The sequence below is a fragment of the Arachis duranensis genome, chromosome 2 (assembly GCF_000817695.3).
Source record: "Arachis duranensis cultivar V14167 chromosome 2, aradu.V14167.gnm2.J7QH, whole genome shotgun sequence".
Taxonomy (NCBI): Eukaryota; Viridiplantae; Streptophyta; class Magnoliopsida; order Fabales; family Fabaceae; genus Arachis; species Arachis duranensis.
In genome coordinates, this window is record NC_029773.3 from 16,617,799 (window position 1) to 16,623,861 (window position 6,063).

The window sequence follows — 6,063 nt, forward strand, 5'->3', positions numbered from 1 at the left end:
CTAATTCCAATTTACATGGAAGAAGCATCTCAATTCCTGCCATTGGAGCAAACAACTTTGAGCTTAAACCTCAATTAGTTTCTCTGATGCAACAGAACTACAAGTTTCATGGACTTCCATCCGAAGATCCTTTTCAGTTCTTAACTGAATTCTTGCAGATCTGTGATACTGTTAAGACCAATGGGGTTGATCCCGAGGTCTACAGGCTTATGCTTTTCCCGTTTGCTGTAAGAGATAGAGCTAGAATATGGTTGGACTCTCAACCGAAGGATAGCCTAAACTCTTGGGATAAGCTGGTCACGGCTTTCTTAGCCAAGTTCTTTCCTCCTCAAAAGCTTACTAATCTTAGAGTGGATGTTTAAACCTTCAGACAGAAAGAAGGTGAATCCCTCTATGAAGCTTGGGAGAGATACAAGGAACTGACCAAAAAGTGTCCTTCTGACATGCTTTCCGAATGAACCATTCTGGATATATTCTATGATGGTCTGTCTAAGTTATCAAAGATGTCACTGGACCATTCTGCAGGTGGATCCATCCACCTAAAGAAAACGCCTGCAGAAGCACAAGAACTCATTGACATGGTTGTAAATAACCAGTTCATGTACACTTCTGAAAAGAATCCTGTGAATAATGGGACGCCTATGAGGAAGGGAGTTCTTGAAATTGATACTCTGAATGCCATATTGGCTCAGAATAAAATATTGACTCAGCAAGTCAATATGATCTCTCAGAGTCTGAATGGATTGAAGGAATCATCCAACAGTACTAAAGAGGCATCTTCTGAAGAAGAAGCTTATGATCCTGAGAACCCTGCAATTGCAGAGATGAATTACATGGGTGAACCCTATGGAAACACCTATAATCCCTCATGGAGAAATCATCCAAATTTCTCATGGAAGGATCAACAAAAGCCTCAACAAGGCTTTAACAATGGTGGAAGAAACAGGTTTAGCAATAGCAAGCCTTTTTCATCATCCACTCAGCAAAAGACAGAGAGTCCTGAGCAGGATCCATCTAGCTTAGCAAAAATAGTCTCTGATCTATCTAAGGCCACCTTAATTTTCATGAATGAAACAAGGTCCTCCATTAGGAATTTGGAGGCACAAGTGGGCTAGCTGAGTAAAAGGGTCACTGAAACCCCTCCTAGTACTCTCCCAAGCAATACAGAAGAGAATCCAAAAAGAGAGTGCAAGGTCATTGAATTAACCATCATGGCCGAACCTGCAAGGGAGGGAGAGGACGTGAATCCCAGTGAGGAAGACCTCCTGAGACGTCCAGTGATCAACAAGGAGTTTCCCTCTGAGGAACCAAAGGAATCTGAAGCTCATCTAGAGACCATAGAGATTCCATTGAACCTCCTTATGCCATTCATGAGCTCTGATGAGTATTCTTCTTCTGAAGAGAATGAAGATGTTACTGAAGAGCAAGTTGCCAAATACCTTGGTGAAATTATGAAGCTGAATGCCAAATTATTTGGTAATGAGACTTGGGAAGATGAACCTCCCTTGCTCATCAATGAACTGAGTGATCTGGATCAACTGACATTGCCTCAGAAGAAACAGGATCCTGGAAAGTTCTTAATACCTTGTACCATAGGCACCATGACCTTTGAAAAGGTTCTATGTGACCTTGGGTCAGGGATAAACCTCATGCCCCTCTCTGTAATGGAGAAACCGGGAATCTTCGAGGTGCAAGCTGCCAAAATCTCATTAGAGATGGCAGACAACTCAAGAAAACGGGCTTATGGACTAGTAGAGGACGTGTTAGTAAAGGTTGAAGGCCTTTACATCCCTGCTGATTTCATAATCCTAGATACTGGGAAGGATGAAGATGAATCCATCATCCTTGGAAGACCCTTCCTAGCCACAGCAAGAGCTGTGATTGATGTGGACAGAGGAGAGTTGGTCCTTCAACTGAATGAGGACTACCTTGTGTTTAAAACTCAAGGATCTCCTTCTGTAACCATGGAGAGGAAGCATGAAAAGCTTCTCTCACTGCAGAGTCAACCAAAGCCCCCACAGTCAAACTCTAAGTTTGGTGTTGGGAGGCCACAACCAAACTCTAAGTTTGGTATTGAACCCCCACAACCAAACTCTAAGTTTGGTGTTGGGAGGTCCCAACCTTGCTCTGATTATCTGGAGGCTCCATGAGAGCTCACTGTCAAGCTATTGACATTAAAGAAGCGCTTGTTGGGAGGCAACCCAATGTTATTTAATCATTTCTATTTTATTTTCTCTTTATTATTTCATGTTTTATTAGGTTGATGATCATGTGGAGTCACAAAAACTACTGAAAAATCAAAAACAAAATGAAAAACAGCATTGAAAACAGCACACCCTGGAGGAAGAGCTTATTGGTGTTTAAATGCCAGTAAGGAGCATCTGGCTAGCGTTTAACGCCAGAACAGAGCATGAAACTGGCGTTAAACGCCAGAAAGAAGCAGCAATCTAGCATTTAAATGCCAGGATTGCACCCAGAGGAAAGCTAGCGTTAAACGCCAGAAACAAGCTCCATTTGGGCCTTTAACACCAGAAACAAGCATGGAGCTGGTGTTTAACGCCAGAAACAAGCATGGAAGTGGCGTTAAATGCCAGAATTGCACAGCAAGGGCGTTTTACACGCCTAATTGACGCTAATTTTTTACTAATTCAATTAGTAAGTTGATTAGGATTATAGATTAGGATTAATTATTCCTACTTGACTTTTCTTAATGATTAGCATTAGGATTAACTCTTTATAATTGCCATGTTTGTGGTCATTTAAATTCGAGTGTAAGGAGTAGTGTAATACCAAACTACTATTTCTCAACGTGAAGCCCGCTTCGATAGTGATCCTTGACTTATCAACTCTAGCCAAGGACTTTTAGGACTTAAATTTGATTCCTTTTACTTGTTGATTGCCTTAATTATTTTTATTTTAATTGCCTTTGATATTTAGTTATTGTTTACTTATTTAATTTTTTGTCATTTAAATTCTCAATTATTACGATCAAACCCTTTTTCTCCCATAGGCAATAATCGGGCACTCGATTGTGATTCAGAACGGCCCGGGATTAAACCTGGTATTTGATTGAAACTTTGTGACATTTTACTAAACTTTGAAGTACATTGGATTCTGGTTTAGAGCTACAACGAAACTTGAACTTTAAAACTTGTGAATTTCTAAACCGGTGTTTAGCGATCGTCAGGGAGCAGGGAGGTATTACCCGCCCCCGTCCTGCCCCGTTGCCATCCCTACATTCAAGAAGTGAGTCATCTCTTATTTATTATTTATTTCGTTTTGCTTTATGGCCTATGAGAACATCATACCAAGGTTTATGTTTTAACGCTATAGGCATTTTGTATGCATTACACATGTCATAACATAAGTAAATGAGAAGCATCTAAAAGTCACACCACTCTGACTAATCAAGACTTTTCAAAATAATAATTGAATAACATTGCATTATCACTGTTTTTATATTAAAACTCGGAGTGGCTGGGGATGGATACGGCAACACCATATAAATAAACTACTGAGAAACTTTTGTTTCTCACCCCTCTCTCCGTACCATCTTTAGGAACGATGCAGTACGAAGTAGTACAGTTGAGGTGAAAAGACAAGTGCACTAGTGGGAGCAAGCTATCGAGGACGTAGATACAAAACATTAAACGTTTACCTTAAGAAGGAAGAATATGCGATTGTTTTGGCCATAGTTAAACAAATTAAGAGAATTAGGATTTCCTATGCGTCTTGTTTTATCCTTATTGACTGATTGCAATTGTAACTATTATGTTTTTCTTTTTTATTTGGTATGAGTAAAGCTTGTCATTGTTGTGCCTTCATAGTTTAGCACACCGGTTTTTCATGTTAATATTTTCAAATCCACTTATATTTTTCAACTAGTAACTATTTTAATAAAAACTAATTATTCAATGTGTTTATCTATAAATTATTTTATATAAATATTTCACATTTGTTTTAAAAAGAAAAATTTTACAAGATTTTGAATATCAGCTACTAAATATAATCCAAACAAAGCTTAACTCAGTTTAAAAGTATTAGGGTGTTACAAACACATTTGATTGCCACACAATTTTTTGTTGTATACTTTATATCTAATCATAGTTATTATAGGCACCTTATATATTGGGTAAAATGCACAATTAAATCAAATGGAGGACCAAATTACACAATTCTATCAAATTGAAAAACATTACCAGGATCTCCCAAAAGAACATTCTTACGTAATTCGAATCAGTCTCAAATTAGACAAACCAACACTAATTCGAATTAGTCCTATTTGAATTAGTAGTAATGCTTGTAATTCGAATTTGTCCAATTTGAATTATGCTTGCATGTAGTCTTAGGGTAGTTCGAATCAGGGTGATTCGAATTATGCACGCTAGGACGTCCCTAGTAATTCGAATGGGTCAGCTTCGAAATAATTTTTTACCATAGTAGATCGAATTAATTTACATCTATTTATATATGATCCAAGCGTATATAAAGAGCACAATAAAGAGTACATTTAATAATATCCATAATAAATTCAATAAAGAGTACATTCAATCATAAATAAAAAAATAATAATTATAAATATTTTTTATAAATTATTAAAAATCAAATATTTTCTAAAAATATTTATTAAGATTTAGAATTTAGTCTTTACTATTTAAAATTAGTGAAATACTTGCCAAAATTATTATATTTTGTTGGTCAGTTAGCATTATTGAATCTATTAACCACGACAATATGAAGATGATTGATTGGTTTTCGTATAAAAATATTTTTATTCTATTAGTATTTAATTCTGATAAAATATTAATTAATTTTGAATTTAGTTATTATGAATTCTTATATCTAAGAATACAAGTTAAGATTGTTATTTAAAATGTTTTTAAATTTTTTTATTTTAATAAATGCACAACAAATCATTAAAATAAAAAAATTATAATTTAAAATTATAATTTTGGTAAAATTATAAAGTTTTGAATTTTTAATGACTTGTAGAAAATATTTTTAATTATTATTTTTAGAAAATGTTTGATTTTGAATTAGTCCAAAGTATGATTTTATTTTCTTCTTTTACATCTATGTTTGAATGTAAATTTAAATGTCAATAAAGTAAACAAGAAAATCTTATTGGTAAATTTATTCACATGAATTAACATATATAGCTTATTTAACTTGTGAATTTTTTATGTAAAACGAATGTAGAAAAAGTGTTACGAGTTTAAGTAACAATGATTTAAATATATGTAGCTTAAGATAGTACTGTTATTTAACTAGATTATACACAGATGGTTATTAATAAAGAAAACATTGCAATATGTGGTAATACACATTTTGCGGCGGTTTAAACAAAACCGCCGCAAAATGTAAAAAATAACTTACCCGACGGTACATATAGCGGCGGTTTTCGAAAAGATGTCACTAAATGCAAGCCTGATTGAAATATAGCGGCTTTTCGAGAAAAACTGCCATTAAATGTAGTCCTGATTGCCGCCCCAACCAATAATCGCCGCTATATGTGCCGGGTGCCGCAGGTTGCCGTTTTGCGGTAGTTTTATATAACCGCCGCAAAATTTCCGCTGCTATCTGCCAGAATTGTTGTAGTGTATTAATTAGGTAGAATCAGGTTTGAGTGTTGAATAAACTCTATCCACTCAATTTGCACTCTTAATATATCATGTGAATATTCACAAGAATATATATATAACGAGTAAAGATTTAAATTTAAATTATTATCTTATACACAAATAGTTATGATCACTAAGCTAGTAATTCAATTTGCTAATTATAGATAAATAATATTTAATATTATGAGATGTGAAAGGACTAAATATTATGTTTGGATAAAAATAAATTTATTTTGCAGGTCAAATTGAGAAAATTAGGAAGCGAGTAGAGTTCGATTTGGATTAGGATCAAGTTGAAATTTAAACCTTGTTCTACCCATTCCACCCCTAATTATCATCAACACTCTCTAGTCTCTTTGCCTCTAGTCTTTCTTCTCTTTTCCTTTTCGTTTCACTCATTCTTAATATGGTTGTCAATTCAGGTCTCCTAAACCAAATCACC

The 6,063-nt window shown here is 34.9% G+C and overlaps 1 non-coding gene across 1 annotated transcript; it reads right to left on the minus strand.

Annotated features, from left to right (window-relative positions):
- Positions 1-341: 341 nt before the first annotated feature.
- LOC127745399 (small nucleolar RNA R71) lies at positions 342-449 on the minus strand. The gene has a single exon (XR_008006588.1). It is a non-coding gene; the product is annotated as a small nucleolar RNA R71 (small nucleolar RNA).
- Between the last annotated feature and the right edge of the window lie 5,614 nt (positions 450-6,063).